This window comes from Notamacropus eugenii, chromosome 5 (genome assembly GCF_028372415.1).
Source record: "Notamacropus eugenii isolate mMacEug1 chromosome 5, mMacEug1.pri_v2, whole genome shotgun sequence".
NCBI classification, from domain to species: Eukaryota; Metazoa; Chordata; class Mammalia; order Diprotodontia; family Macropodidae; genus Notamacropus; species Notamacropus eugenii.
In genome coordinates this window covers 213644878-213662387 of record NC_092876.1, presented here as the reverse complement: position 1 = coordinate 213662387, position 17510 = coordinate 213644878, and the positions used below count along the sequence as shown (strand labels likewise).

Genomic DNA, 17510 nt, shown 5'->3' with positions numbered 1-17510 from the left:
AAGTCAGATCCATATAATTAGAAAAATATCATTTGCTTATGGGTAGGCTGATCTAACATAATAAGAATTACAATTCTACCTAAATAAATTTGCTTATTCAGTGCCATACCAATCAAACTACCAAAATATTTTATACAGTGAGAAAAAATAGTAACAAAATTCATCTGGAAGAACAAAAGTCAAGACTATCAAGTGAATTAATGGGATAAAAGCAAGAAAAGTGATCTAAGCATATCAGATCTATTATATGGTGTCAATCATCAGAACTATTTGTTCCTGGCTAAGAAATAAGTTGGTAGCTCAGGGGCATAGGCCAGGAACTTAAGGCACTTTAGTAAATGACTATAGTAACCTACTGCTTGATAAACCCCATAACTCCAGCTTCTGGCAGAACTCACTATTTCACAGGAACTCTTGGGAAAACTAGAAAATAGTGTGGCATAAACTTGGCATGAACCAACATTTCACGTGCCATACCAAGATAAGATTTAAATGGGTACAAGATTTACAAAGAAAGGGTGATTTTTAAAAGCAAATTAGGAGAGCAGGGAATAATTTCTCTCTGAAATCTATGGAAAAGGGAAGAATTTATAGCCAAACTAGACATAGAGAACATTATGAAATGCAAAATGGATAATTTTGATTTATCAAAATTAAAATGGTTTTGCATAAACAAAACCAACACAACAAAGATTAGAAGAAAAACAGAAATATTGGGAATAATTTTTACAGCCAGTGTTTCTGGTAAAGGCTTTTTTTCTCCAATATGAAGAGAATTGAACCAAATTTATAAGAATCAAGTCATTTACCAATTCATAAATGATCAAAGGAAATGAAAAGGCACTTCCAGGTGAAGAAATCAAAACTATCTCTAATCATATGAAAAAATTGATTTAAATCACTATAGATTAGAGAAATGCAAATTCAAACAACTCCAACGTACCACCTCATACCTATCAGATGGGCTAATATGATAGAAAAGCGAAATGATAAATGCTGGAGAGCATGTGGGAAAATTGATGGAGTTGTGAACTGATCCAACCATTTTGGAGAACAATTTATAACTCTTCCCAAAGGGTTATAAAACTGTGATTATTCTTTGATCCAACAAGACTACTACTAGGTCTGTATCCCAAAGAGGTCATAAAAAAGGGAAAATGACCCATATGTACAAAATATTTGTAACAGTTCTTTTAGTAGTGGCAAAGAATTGGAAATTGAGAAGATGTCCATCAATTGGGGAATAACTGAACAAACTGTGTTACATGAAAGTAAGGGCTTATACTATTATTCTATAAGCAAAGAAAATTAGGCAGATTTCAGAAAAAACCTGGAAAAGCTTACATGAACTGATGCTGAGTGAAGTGAGAACCAGGAGTGAACCAGGAGAACATTGTACACAGTAATAGCAATATTGTGTGATGATCAGCTATGAATGATAGCTCTTCTTAGCAATAAAATGATCAAACATAAGTCAAAAAAACTCATGACAGGAAATGCTATAAACATCTGCAGAAAGAACTATGGTGTCTCAATGTAGATCAAAACATATTAATATTACTTTTTATTTGTCATGTTTTTTTCCTTTTCTTTTGATTCCTCTTTCACAAAATGAGGAATGTGAAAATATGTTTTACATGATTGTACATATATAGTCTATATCAGATTACTTGCTATTTTGGGAAACAGGAGAAAGAGAAGGAGGGAAAAAATTTGGAGCTCCAAACCTTACAAAAAATGAATGTTGAAAATTATTTTAAAATGTAATTGGAAAAAAATAAAATATTAAGTGCAAAAAAGAAAAAGAAAAATGGGGTAACATCTGGTTTTCAAGAAACTTAATTTAACCTCTTTATCATTTGCTCGTAATCTGGATTGCTCTGAAATTACCAGAGTCATTACTATTATGAGGTGTTCAGTTTTGTCATAGTACATCAGGATTTAGAAAATTATGCCAAAATAACTCCTGCTGCCTGATGCATTCTAGTTGAATTCCTCCACAACCACCACACTTTCTCTGATGACAATCTTGTAGCAGGTGATGCTTCTTCTTTCCAGAAGAAGCACCTGGCAAAAGTGTGGGAGATCCACCACTCCAACATAAACTAGTGCTATTAGATTTTGGACACTTCTTAAAGTCTTTTGCTGCACATACTGCCTCCGTACCTTAGATGAGGGCTCTTTCCTATTTATTGTATCAGAAGTAAAACTTTCTAGTTGCATCTCTGGGAGAAATGGTAGTCATTTTGCCCTTCTCTCATTTTATCTCCTTCCCTGATTTCTTCTTCAAAGATATTGAGGGGGATGCCCTTGGGGTCACCCCCAAATATCTGCCTAATTTTTTCTTCCAAATTGTTAAACAGATTGTGAGTTTAGGTTTAAAAAGATTATGAAGCAGATCATATACCAGGATGACAGTGAAGAGTCAATTTAATATGACTTAAGACCAAAGATATTTCCTTCTCCCAGATTTTATTTGAAAGTGGTATATACTTCGCTTCATAGTGGCAAGATTATGTGGGAATTTTTGGTCTAAATGAAGTTGATACACATGTTCTAGGACCATAGTTTTTAAACTTCCTATTTATCCCATTATTCTCCTGAGGGTTTCTATAGCATCCCACATACAATTCCCATCATTATTGCAGAGTAAAATAGCATTAACAGGATGGTCATGAGATTAAAGGTAAAGGTATCTTTATTAAAGGAGACAGGAATAAGGTTGGGGATGTTACAGCTTTTACTCTAATTTTACCAGTGAGGAAACTGAGGTAGGAAATGTTAAAGGACACAAAAGAGAAACATGCTTTTAGTAATATTGAGTGGAAGACATTGTCAGCATCCTGTTGTTTCTAAAAGCTTGACAGGATGGCAAAGTTCTAAAGCTCTAATTTGAATAATTCCCATAGAATTTCTACAACTTCTTCTTGTAAGTTAATAAAGGTGCAAGAAACGATGTTAAAGAACATAAATGGCAATTTAAGGAAAATAATACAATTCCAAAGAAAGATTTCATATTCCTTAAATTGGTGTTAGTTTGGCATTTGATGGTATTTTATTCCTTATTTGCATAAAAGGATAATCTAATCACTCTAAATGCCTCAACCAGTAAGGGGGAGGAAGAGTCTGTCATATATATTTGAGTTTACAGCCTGATTTTAATGGAATCATCTGGATGGGTGTAGAACAAACATCTGTGTCCTTTTCTTTTGCAGAAATCTGTGTATAATTTTGGAGAGGGACAAGGAAAAGAAAAATTGGAGTGTTCAGTGTTTCAAAATTTTTTAAAGATGTTTTTAGTTCAGAAAACATAACCTACAGGGAACTGATCTTTAGATCAGATTGTGGGTGATAAATGTCTCATTTTTCTGTACTTGGTACTATATGTTATAACAGAAAGAAGAGGCAGGGACTTGTTTCCAAACATTATTTGAGATCTTTTCTATTACTACTTTTACATAATTCATTTAAATTTGATCTTCTTCAGAGGGAGAAAATTAAAAGAAGGAAGGGAATTTATGATAGCTATAGAAGAGACATCAAAGACCATCTATTTCAACCTGTTAATTTTATCGTTATTGAAAGGAAGGTTCAGAGAGTTTAAATGACTTGTTCATATTGTTCATTGTCACATATTTATTAAATGTGAGAGGTAGGATGTGATCCCAAGTCTTCCTGAATCCAAGTCTAACACATCCATTACATCATTCTACATTTAAATGGGATGGAAGAAATCACAAGAGATGTGATTTCAGTCATATCTTGAATATTTTCTTTTCTCAAGATGATAACCACACAGCACAAATTAAGAGCTAGAAGGAATCTTAGACATCAAATCTTCCCTCTTACTTAAGTGAAGAAATTAAAACTCTTGAGGGAGAAGTAACTTGTCCAAAGTCATATTAATAATAGGTCCCCGTAGAACCAAGATTCAAATCCAGAACTTGTAACTCAAAATCAGATCTCTCCAAGAGGCTATCCCTCAATAGGATTTGGTTCAATTCACTCGCAAGAGAAGAAAACCCTAAGTGAAGGAAGAGGGAGAGGAACAATTTTACAATCATTTTTTTTTACTTAATGTGCCCTAGACCTAAATGTCAAATGAATGAATGGGTGGGTATTGGCTAGATTAATTTATTTGTTGAATCTCTAAATTCTTTACAGTGGATGACTTATTTGATTTGCTCCTGGGAAAATTGAAAGAAGACCACAAAGCTACAAAATTGATTTTATATTTATTTTACTTAACCCTATTATTCTGGTAATGATCACGACATTCCTGAAATGTAAAGAGCTTTGACAATATCTATTTCATATAAAAATAGAACTTTATAAAACAATGAAGCAAAATCTTTCCATAAATACTCTTACAAAATAAAATTTCATTGATATTCACTTAGATGCCTATTTTCTTTTCAAGTGTTTATCTTCAGACTCCCATGATTCCTTTGGGGATCATATTCCCTCACCACTAAAATGCAAGAGTTGAAGTAAGTTACCACTAAGTTTCTTTCCAGATCTGTCGTTCCATGACTTCTTTTGTGGTCTCTTATTATTGATTGCCACTTGTGTGTCACTATTGGGAAGAAGTTAAAGAAAGTGAAATTTTGAATCGATATTATCATAGAAGGGGCATCCTCAACTTATATCAGTAGTCTGATATCCTGATGCAACTTCATCACTCCTTTTGCCTCCTGGGTCATTTCAGACAATGGATGGAGACGCTGAGTTCAAACACAAAAGTGACAAAGCTTAAAGGAAAAAGTGAATATGTAAAATGGCATCAGGAAGGGAGAGTGTAACACATCACAGGCCTATCGGTATTCAATCTGGATACTCTTATAGTCATCTTTTAGTTTTGTTTTTTTTTCCTTTTTAATGAAGAGGGACTTCAAGGATATGTAAGGGATAAGAAGCCAAACTAATGAATGTCTAAGCCTGACTGTTACACATTGGAGGTATAACTGTTGCAATACTTAGTATGGCCAGAATGTTGCATTCGAATGTAACTGTTAGAAGTATGCTTAACCATCAAGAGATACCTGTTTCAGGGACCTAATTATGAAAGAACCCATACAAAAAACATAATGAAACAAAAAACAAACAAACAAACCCAAAGTGTTATAAAGTGTTTGCAATACTGTTACAAATGTGAGAAGTTACCTACAATTACATCTGTTGGATCTGTTCCTAGAAAGCTTTAGTCAACATCCTGCTGACCTGCTCAGAAAGAGCTAGATGGTTCAGGGAATAGAGAGCAGGGCCTGGAATCAGAAAGGTGACCCTAAAAGTAGCAGAGTTACTAGAGTTTCTACAATTCACATCCAAGTGCCCCAAGACCCTGGCTACTAAATGACTTATCAGTACCATTGTTACATAACAGTTAGATCTGTTTTGATTGGTTGCCTACTAAGTTCTGCATTAGTATAAATCTTCAAGTATAAATTTGATGGTTGTCCAAGAGGGGACTGTTTCATGTTTCAAGAAGGGTTTGTTCCAAACCCCTTCTTAGTTTGTACGTATGTGTTTGTGTATCAATACACAAACTCTTGACTGACATCAAAAAGAACATAAACAAAGAAAATATATAGTCAAATATGATAAATGAAACTTCTTTCGGAAACCAAAGGTACTAGTTTTTCCTTCTTTGCTCATGTTAAAAGAATTTATGTTATCTCCAAATATACCATTCTGTGACTTCTTTTGTGAGATCATGAATATCTGCCAAATGTCTGTTATTAATGGGAAGAAGTGAAAAGATTCAGGCCTGATAGCCTTTTCAATCAGTCAGCAGAACAAAATTTAGCATATTACTAATATGATAAAGAGTACTGAGAAACTATAGTCTGAAATGGAAAGTGCATATTCTGGTCTGAACTCACAGCAAGTTATTTTTAAGCTGTTCTTCCTTATTCTTTGGAGTGGTAGTGGTAAACATTTTACTTTTCAAAATAAATTATAGGATGTCTTTTACTTCTTAAAAAAAGGCAAGCAGTGCCTTACCATTTCAAACTCTAGGATGGATTTACAATAGTGTGTCTGAACAAGGATAATATGAAAAGGAGAAAAGAAGTAGGCATTTAAGAATATGTTCTCTATGTAAAAATAAAAAGTGAAAGAGAAAGGCAAACAAAAAAAAAATCTAGAAATAGAAATGTTCCAGAATAGTACCATGTCACTGAGGCAAAGCATGATCTGGCTTGTTTTAACAAGTACTTGCTAATTCTACTGGGCCTATAAACAATTCAATCTTAAAGAACACTTTGATGATGGGCATTAGAAAAGTTGAGAGCGTTATCCTAAAAGCAAGGTGTTTTTTTTTAATAGAAATGTCATAGATTTATGTAACCTTTCCTCTGAAAAGTTTCAGTAATTTAGAGATATCTTTATTAGATTTTCTCAAACTCTATCCTGTCTCAAAACAATCATCAAAGTAGTTTCAGTCTAAAGAAGATAAATAACGTTTTTGTACTGCAATTTGATTTCTTGATAAATGCGATGATAAACCATCCATTAGTCTCTAAAGCTTTGTTTTCTATTATTAAAAATTCAGATACATTTGGAAATTAAAATAAAACCATAAAATAAATGTTTGAATTTGGACAACTCAGCCCAATAATAATGTGCTTTTCTAAAAGATATGCCTTTTTCTATGCATGAATAATGGAACTGAGATTATAATTAGATGCTATGTGGTTTAAGGATACTTTTCTGACTGCTTACTTCTCTGTTGTAACTGGTCTAGAAGTCTAATCATTTGTCAGTAGCCTAGGTTAAACCAGAGTGGAGATTGGGAGATGAGGGAGGTGTAGGACACATCGCCACTGGATCATAGGGGATGGGTGGTAGAGATGAAGAATGAGAAAACAGAGTATTTTCAATCTTTTTGAGAGGTCTTGATTCTGTTTCCTTCAACTAAATTAGTGTAAAATACTTTGGAATAACCTTTCCCCTTCTTGTCAACAAAGTCTGAGGTGGGATAATGATAAGGCATTTTTCTGATCTCAAATGATGAGAATCTTTGGATCAAAGTTTCAGCATGCTACCTTGATGTTACACTGTTCTTTGTTCCCAACTGCATGTAGCTGTTCTTAATGCTCAATTTAATCTGATTTTCAGTAATAAAATTAAAATGCTTGTGGAAACTGAGATATCTATTTAAAGAATCTTTAGATTAGTAGATGTTATTGTGTTAAGGAACAGATATTTTGAATACCATTTTCATTTATCTTTAGGGCATTTTTTTCTTCAATTATTGTATGCCTTAAATAATCCTCCCTTGCAGGTCGACCATTTTAGGAAATAGAGCAAGTATTAATAATGTGGGAAAATATCCTAAATGGAGAGGAAAAATAGGCTTGTATTCATAGTACAAACAGAGAATTGGGCATCTAGGTCTTCTGAACATAAAATATGCTTTTTTAGTTAATATATTTACAGAAATGACTGTTAAAGTTCTTGTCTAGGATTTTCCTGAGACAGCATCTACTGATACAAGCAAAGAAGTGTTTTGATATATGTTAGATGAGAGTTGTCTAGGGCACTGAGAAATTATATAACCTACTCATGCTTATACATCCAATATGTGTCAGAGGCATGACTAGAATCCAGTTTGAGCTGGTATCCAAACCAGATCTCTACCCATTATGACATACTGCCTGCCCATTTATAAGACTATATTCCGTAAACACAGGATAAACATCAGATTATTATTCTGGCACTCAGACCTTTAAGACAACCAGGATAAGATTTTGGAGCAGCAATGCAAGGAGAAAAAGGAAAATTAGATAGAATAACTTTAATTTTGGAGTAATAATAATCAAAGGACAAGCCCATACATTGTGATAAGAACAATTTACATTACACATTTGCCCTGGGGAGAAACCAGTTATTTCTCCTGGTAATTACTGGAAGAAATTGCTAATACAATCTCACATTTTTAATAGATTTTAAAAGTTATTTTTCACACAAGCAAACAAGATTAAAGTTCTAAAAAACAGAAAAATCCCTTGACTAAATAAAATTGTCACATCACTTTAAGACAACAAATCTTGATAATATAGTAGTATAATAAATAATAAAATGTTATTTGGAAAGAAAATAGATGTTCTGGAGAATAGAATCAGATAATTTGCTTTATATATATAGACTCATATTATGATAGATTTCTCAATTGAACATATGAAGATTTCAGTAATTCCGTAAGACCAAATAACTCAATAAATGAATAACCTTACCAGCTATAAGCAACTCATGGTGGTCAGTATTTCAGAGAGTGTTTTCTCTCTCATCTGAAATGCAGTTCTATGCATCTTATTTCAGTGTCTGCTGTCACTTTAAACTCATTGTATCTAATATTAAATACATGATCTTCCTTCCAAAATGAGCTTAGCCTCTATCTTTCTCTATCTTTCTCAATAGCTTAACCATTCTGCTATATGATCAAGATATGCCAAGGTTCTACTTCCTAACAAGCAAAGTTCACACCCATATACCAGGCTTGAAAAGAACTCTGAAAATAAGGCATCCCTTATTTCACATTACACCCCTCAATACTTCAAGTGTTTTGATCTCCTCTATATTTCTCATATATCAGTCTTTCTTTATCTCTATGCCTTTGATCAGGATGTTCCCTATATTTGGAATTTTTTCCTCCACTTCAGGTAAAAGTATTTTTATTGTTGTTAAAATGATGCTCTTATTGTTGTGAGTCTTCCCAGTCATCCTTGTCATGCTTTTGGGGATCATTCACGATTTATCTTGTCAATAATCCCCCTAAGACATTTTGTGTCTTCAAGACAAACTAGAAAATGGTTACTGGGAACATAGCACATTTTATGGTTCATCTAGTCAAGTTTACATCTGATTTAGGTTCTTTATATTATCTTCAATTTAAAAATACCCGTATAAACTTAATATCACCAACACATTTAGCAGACAAAAAATAGTTTACGGAATCTAACAAATGTCGTGTCTCATAAACTCCCAGCAAAGGATTGATATGTATGTTTATTTCTAAAAATGATTTAATCATCAGGAAGATTGCATTCCACAATGTATGTAGATTTACTAAAGCAAACTGAACATGTGATCTGCATAAAATAAGATTTAACATCAAAAAGTCAAATTACATCTACTAGTTTAGTGAAATAAATTATCCATTGGTGGCATTATATTGAGTACATCAATTTCACATTGTAATCAAGATTATATAAAGTATTTTTGGAGAAGTAAGTATTTTCTGAATAGAGTTAAGAAAATGAACTATTTGTAGAGCTATGGGAGACATTTTTTTTCCAATTAATATACTTAACACAGTAGATTTCCAAAAAACAAGAATTTCTTTTAAATGCTGACTGGGGAAGGGGCAACAATCTTAATAAAAATCTTTCTTATTTCCTGTCCAATAAAAGGATTTGGGTTTTCCATATTTTAAAAATGTGTATTACACTTATATTACAAATTCCTAGAAAAAGTCAGTAGGAGGCAAAAGATTAGAAAAAATTTTCAGAAATCACATTTATTCTTAGATATGTTTTTGACATACATGTAAAATTCCCAATAAAATTTGGTGTACCATACAAAAGAAAATTTCAAGTTAAGAAAAAATATGCTATTGCTTTCATAACGATGTTTTCTCTCAGGAGCTTCAAGGTACTCTCTAAGGATAAATTTTACCTTAGACTAGTCTTCATTTCACTAATGGGAGTATTCTTCTACAGTTATATGCTGCAATATCCACATCCTCTTTCATTCTTTGCAGTTCTTGACAATATCTATCAACAAATCCTCCCCTGTGAATCTATCCGATTCGTAAGAGGTCCTCCTTTCATTCATTGACTATTATGCAGTTGGTAATATGCTGCAAACTATTTAGGTACAAGTATCTTTCCATTACATCTTGAATTACTTGTCATTTTGATTTATTCAGTATCATGATACCTCATCCATCAGCACCACCAGAACAATAATAGTATTAAAGTTATGGGGTTTTGTGGCTTCTGACAGTTTAGGATCATTATCATTCAGTAGCACATATTGAAAATATATAGTCGAAGGACTAACTCAATAAGATACCAACCTAACTGCAGGTGATAATTAGAGCAAATGTACTACTCACTTGCTTTAATTTTGTTGATTTGTTTATTTTTATCAACATAGATGGTAAAAACTATTTCTTTTTCTTATTGTCATGTGTTTCACTGAGAAATTATGTTAATAATCTAAAGGCCATCAATGATAGTACAAATCCAACAGTCAATAAGATCATTTAAAAATTATAACCATTAACAGATGATCAAACACTCACATATATGATTCACTCAAGAAAGAGATAGTGATATTGAGAAAATTATAAAGTTAAAACAGACAAAAATTATTTCTATATTGTTAACCCTGAATTATTAGACTGTTATGAGTCTCTCAATATTCAACCTTCTGGGTGTTGATGATATTTAGCTGTATGAGGACAGAGGTCCACTTCAGAACAAGCAGACGCAAGTATAGCTTGTGCATGTCCACAGTGAAGCCAGGAGCTATCAATTCAAAGATCTGGTCAAGGAAAGGCTAGCAAAGCGTATTTATGTTACTCTTTAGTCTTGATCTCTTCCTCCATCCCCCCTCCCCCCCATTTTACTAATACTTATTGAAGCAACTTTTTCATGTTGTGTTTTTAAAGATACTATGTCTATAATCAATGTACTTTTTCATGCTGAAGAACTAATAATATCTTTTTTCTAAACTATGCCTTAGTTGAGAAGTTAAGATTCACTAGAATGTTGGAAGGCAACATGATAGAGTGGGGGAAAATGCTGTATATATTTCAAGGATCTGCATTTAAATCCTTGCTCACTCATTCAACTATTTTTGCATAATTTGACAAATCCCTTAACCTCTCAGGGCCTTAGCTCTTCATTGATAAAATGAAAAATTTGAACTAGATTGTCTCATTCAGATCCCTTAGGGCAGGAAACCTATGCTCTTATTTAATTTTTGTTCTTGTATCCCTAGATACAATGTTTCCCTAGAACAATGCTTTGACAAGATTATATACTTAATAAATGTTGAATTGAATCCTAAAGGTTTTACTTTAAATTAATACATATTAATAGAAGATGGTAAATACCATTTTTATATCATTACTTCCCACTCCACTTCTCTTCTCTGGATTGTCCATTTTTCTGCTGAAAGTAATGAAACTGTCAGTGAGGAAATAATGGCCCAGCTTTTACATCAACTACATGTCACCACCAGGAACACATCACAGTGGCAGAAATAGCTCCAGGCCCTTAGAAGTTGTTCCTTTGGGTTTTATATTTTAGGTATCTAGTAGAGTCCTGGGTATCTAGTTATATATAAAAGCATGTGCTTGACTGAATCATTCTAGATAAATGGAAGGAGCTTAAGAATAAAACCAGCAATGAGGGAGAGGGAGTGCATCATATCTTTGCTTTTCCAAGAGTCAATGTGTTTGTGGAAGTCAGTACTACTAGAACTTTGTTCTTTATATGTAAAGCCATTTATGACTTCCTGAACATTAATAGTGTGCTATAAAAGTCAGCAATTATCTTTCTGGTAAGCTATTGGTGATTTCATGAATCGAGTATAATTAGGATAATTAAGCAAAATCCATTCAGCTAATGTACTTCAGAAAGATGTACCTCTAAGCCAAACCTCAACTTATCAGAATCATTGAGTTTATGGTTAGAAAACTAAGTGACCTCACTTTATATACATGAATCCTACCTAGGGTTATGCTTCCACCCAACTTCATGTCCTCATATATTTCAGTAGTGAATGTGAGTAACCCTATAGTTCCATCTTTGCACCGTGAGTTTCTGAACATTCTGCCACCTTAAATACATTTGGAAATAAGGCTATTTTATCCATGGTATTTTGTGGTGAAGATCTTATGCTAAAATTGAGTAACTTAATACATTTTCCAATGGAAGTCTTAATTTGGAGGGTCCTTACTGTTGTTACAAGTAACAGTGGAGAGATGACTAAACCTATAGAGTGAAGATCAGTTCAAGACTTGCCTCTGACATATAATAAATATGTGACTGTGTTCAAGAAATGTAATATCTTTATGTCACAGAAAACTGTAGGATGTTAATATAAACTGCAAATATTCATTGATAGATGAGGATTCCATACTGGAAGGTCATAATATACATATGGCAACAATTACAGACCACAGAGCAGAAAATGCAATGTTGCTAGATAGCTGACTACTGATCGCCATACATTTAATAGGATCATATATCTAGAGCTGATGCATAATCCATCATTGCTCCCTAGTTCTACGAATGATGAAAATTAGTGTGATTAAATAATTTGTCCAGTGTCATGCCTTCCTTCTAAACTTAACTTTGATTCACATTCTATTTAACTTATCTATTCAAAGTTGCTTGTGTGTGGTCTCCCCAATCAGAATGCAAACTTCTTGATGGCAAGAATTATATTTTTTCTTTGTCCTTTCTTTGTATCCTGAGCACTTAATTCAGTCCCTGGAAGATAGGAAGAACTTAGTAAATCCTTGCCAACTGGCTGTTTCCAAAGCCAGTGCTCTTTATACTGTCCATTTCAATAAATCAAATACATAGTTTATTATTATTATTATTATTATTATTAAGAAAATAACAATGATAACTACATCTGGTAGTTAGGCATGGAGAACAAATTTCTTATTTAAAATATTCTACAAATAACATTTTTCTTAAAACATATAGTAGATCTGAATTATCTCAAGTGATAAGGGAAAAAAGTCTTCCTGGCAATGCAAAAAATTTCATTCTAATAACTTTTACATACTATACTCCCTTCAAACATCATTAAAACTTTATGAGGTATTAGGAGTAAGCATATAACTGATAAAATTAATTTACAAGGTTGATCCATTACTTGTACTAGTGAGCTCCCAAGCAGTACAAAGAGGAAGAAGAAAGAAAAATGGAATGAATAATCTCCAGACTGGATAATCAAGTGACTCATAATTGAGAGTTGCTGGAACACTTTTTGGAATCAGAAAAAAAAAAATGCTGACATTCCTAAAACACATTAGGAAAAAAAAATCGTCTTGTTCTATGTATTTTGTCATCTCAAAGCTTTTCCAGATACCATCTGCTGAGGTTATCTTTCTCTTTTAGCAGCATTTTCCAGTGTTCCTTGCAGGATTATCTCCAGTATGACCCACTTCCAGTACTGGTACACCCTAGTGCCCTTTCCTGAACTCTATCCTGTTCTATCCTTATGTCCTCTCTAGTGAAATCTCATTAGAGTTTTTGGATGCTATTGATGATTTCTAAAATTATACAACCAGGCTCCTTCACTGCTAAATTATAACAGGAATCTTAATATGCTTGTTCTATGGGCATCTCAAATTCAACAAATCAAAATTGAAAAAAAAATCTTTTCTCTTAACAGTGTTATCATGGTACATTTTATTTTATGTTTTTTTTTTTTAAATTTTGACACCTTAGCTGTTAGACTGAGAGACTGGAAAGACGGTGTTGTCCTCTAAAGTAATAGAAAAGGAAGTAGTGAATCGGGAACATTTAGGAGGAAAGATGATAAGTTCAGTTTTGGATATATTGAGTGTAAGATGTCTACTATTCATTAAGTTCAAGATGATTGAATGGCAGTTGTAGATGTGAGACTGTAGGTCAGCAGAGAGGTTATAAAATGATAGGATGAATTTAAAATCATCATCATAGAGACAGGAGTCAATTTTTAAATTTCTAGTAATGTCACTTAATTCTATAGAGTTCATAATCATCCATCTATTCAGCCCACATTTCATCCTCCCACTTTTTCTTTTCTGTCACTATCCATATCCAATCAGTTGCTGTATCTTACCCCTTCTACTTCTATAGGATCTTGAGAATTTGTCTCCTTCTATTCATTCACCTGGGTAGCTCTCTAATTTAAGCTCTCTTTACCACTCTCTATGAATATTTCAGTAGCCTCTTAGTTGTACTCCCTGATTCTATAACCTCTCCTCTTTCCCAATCATCTTCCAAAGAACACCCACATTGACATTCTTAAAACACATGTCTACTCATGGAACTTCCCACTTAAGAACAGTTTAAGAACAAAATATCAAATCATTTGCTATATTATCATTTCATGAATATTGAATTTGACATTTTAAATCATATGCATTACTAATATTGCATTAATTGAATTTGTCATCTTTACTTCTTTTGAGGATCTTTGTATATTATAGCGATCACTTGTTCTTATAATATTTAATAAAATACACATGTAAAAATTTCTGATCTTGTTATTCTATCCTATAGATAGCTATTGTCTCGTTTAGTTAGTCTATTAAATTCATTTGTTTAAGTGCTCTTTTATTTATCATTTTGGATAGTTTAGATTTTTTGATATTTCAATTTCTTTTACATTCTATGCTTAGATAGTAGATAACCATAACAGATTAACACATAATGTCATCTGAAATGTTTTTCAATTTATTCTCCATTATGATGTACACTTGCCTATTAAAAAAAAATCTGGTAATTTCAATTTTTTCCTTTTTTTTCTTTTTAGTTTAAATATGTTGTAATCTATCACTTTTATCACAGCTTAAAAAAAGTTGTCTTTGCTTTATTTGCTTTCAGTTTTGTTAATTTCTCTTTAGGTCAGTTGCTTTTTTATTCACTGCTTGGTCTGAGAATATTAGACAATCAACATCAAAAGCTTATTATATGTCAGGCATTATGCACTGGGGAAATGAAAGGATAGTGCCTAGAGTAAATGAACTTACATTCTCATGGGAGAGACAATAAGTAGACACACATACAGAAAAGTTACATACAGAATAAACATGAAATAATTGAGAGAGAATTCACTAGAATTAAAAGTGCTGAGGATATTTGTATAGTATATGATGGCATTTTATTTGAGACTTAAAGGAAACCAGGGAACCCATTATGTGGAGATAAAGAGGAACAAATATTCCAAGTATGAGAGAGGGCCAAAACAATGCCCTGAGCCAAGAAATATAGTGTCTTGTTTGTGGAATGGCAAGGAAGTCAGCATCACTGGTTCAGAGAGTACATGGCAGGGTACAAGGTCAAAGACGATTAGAAATGTAGAAAGGGGGCTAGGTTGTGATCAAGCCAAATAAAAGGATTTGTTTTTGAGCCTAGAGCTGGCAAATAGTTACTAGAGTTTCTTGAGTAGGGGTGGCTGTGTGCTTTAACAAAATTAACTTTAGGAAAAAGATTGATTGGGATGCTGAGAGACTTGAGACAGGCAGATCAATCAATAGGCTATTACAATAGTCTAGGTTTAAGCTGCTGAGGGTCTGCACTAGAGTGGTCATAATATCATAGGAGAATAGGGAACATCATTTAAAGATCTTGCAAAGGTGAAAGCAATAAAACATGGAAACTGACTGAATTTCGAGGTTAAGAGATAGTGAGGAGCAGAAACAATCCCTTAGTTGTGAGCCTAAGACATTGGGAGCACGGTGTTGCTTTCTACTGTAACAGGGAAGGTGGGAGGGAGGAAGCATTTAGGGGCAAAGTTGATCAGTTAAATTTTGAATATATTGAGTATAACATGTCTACTGGATATCAAGTTCAAGGTATCAGAAAAACAATTGGAGATGCAAGATTGGAGGACAGCAGAAAGGTTATAGCAGGATAGAAAAGATTTAAAGGTTAGGAATAACAATTATATCTAAGCAGCTAATGAGTTCATTAAATAAATAATATAGAGGGGGAAGAGAAGAGAACCCAGGACAGAAACCTGTGGAACACCTATGGTTAGAGGGTGTGATGTGAATGAGAATCTAGCAAAGGGGTTGAAAAAGGAGTCAGACAGGTAGGAGGAAAACATGTTGTCCCAAAAGGATAGAGAGAAGATAATAGTGAAAACTGAGTGAACTCTGAACAGACTTACAGGCTGCAGAGAGGTCAAAGAAGATGATGACAAGAAAAAGGCTGTTGGATATGCCAACTAAGAAATCATTGCTAAACGTAGAGAGGGAGCATTGTCAGTGGAATGAAAAGATCAAAAACCAGATGGCAAGATATTAATAAGGAGTGACTGGAGAGAAAGTGAAGGTACATTTTATAGACAGTCTTTTAAAGAAGTTCAGCCACAAAATTCAAAAGAGATATATGATGATAGAGGGGATGGAAAGATTAAATGAGGATTTTTTGAGGATGGGGGAGACATGGGCATGTTTGTAAAAGTAGAAAATCCGCCTGTAGATAGGGATAGATTGAAAATAAGAGATGGAATGAGAAATGGCAGAGGGATAAATGTGTCATAAAGGGGGAGATTTGAATGACATCATTTGAACAAGTAGAAAGGTTAGCCTTGCTAAAGTGGAGGGCTGCCTTTTTATGTGAGACAAGATTAAAGGTATATATGAGGGAAGGAATTGAGAAAAATTTTGAGTCAGGTACCACATTCATTGAGGAAGGAAAGGGGGTAACATAGAAGTCTGCAGACAGAAGATATCATAATTTTATTTATGTAGTAGAGATGAATTTCATGAACTTCAAAGGAGAGGTTATTAAATGACAGAGGTATGGAGAGAACTGGGAAATGTCAGTAGGAACCAAGGAATAGTCCAGGTACTACTCCCTGACCAGTGAACCTAGAAGAATAAACGAAGATACATACTGTACTGGAAAGGATGGTCAGGAATTCTACGTTATGAGAGAGAGTTAAATTTAAGAAATAGCTAGAAGATGAAAAGAATGGGAGAGGAGCCCCTTTCCCTCTCCTGCTGCTAGAGGAGCCAGTCATCACCATGAATGACACTGTAACAATCAGAACCAGGAAGTTTATGGCAAACAAGACTTCAGTATAAACAGATGGTTATAGATGTCCTTCATCCTGGAAAAGCCACAGTGTTGACGACTAAAATTTGGGAAAAACTGACCAAGATGTACAAGACAGCTCTAGAGTTCATGCCTTGGCATGACTTATGATTCCCTTGACTATGGAAAGAAAAATGATCCAAAGCACAGACTTGCGAGGTATGACCTGTATGAGAAGAAAAAGACATCAAGAAAGCAGCAAAAGGAAGACAAGAACAGAATGAAGAAATTCAAGGGTACTGCCAAGTCAAATGTAGGAGCTGGCAAAAAGAAGGAACACAGGGCACTATGATGTTGTTTATCAATGAAGATAATTTTTCATCAGAGCATAAATAAACCATGCAAAAACTTTTTTTAAAAAAAGAGTTGGAAAGGAAACATTTAGGATGAAGGGAAGTTTGTTGCCTATGGGATGGGCATTGCAGAAGGTGCAGTGGAAAGGGTGGGTAGTATTTGATTGGAAATTTTTGGTGGGAGGTTTGAAGAGGATAGGGAACAAAGAAATGTGTGGTAGAGGTTGTAGGAAGGTTAACATCCCGATAACCTTACAGGGGATCCAGAATCACTGATGTGTAGAGCAGGTGTGAAAATATTCATCATGCTAATTTGTTTATTAACAATTTTTAAAAGACCTAAACTAAATACAGGTTTTCTCAATCTCTTTTT

The 17510-nt window shown here is 33.6% G+C and overlaps 1 pseudogene; it reads left to right on the top strand.

The window, feature by feature from the left end:
- Positions 1–16774: 16774 nt before the first annotated feature.
- Positions 16775–17136, top strand: LOC140507801 (small ribosomal subunit protein eS24 pseudogene; annotated as a pseudogene).
- The last annotated feature ends 374 nt before the right edge of the window (positions 17137–17510 follow it).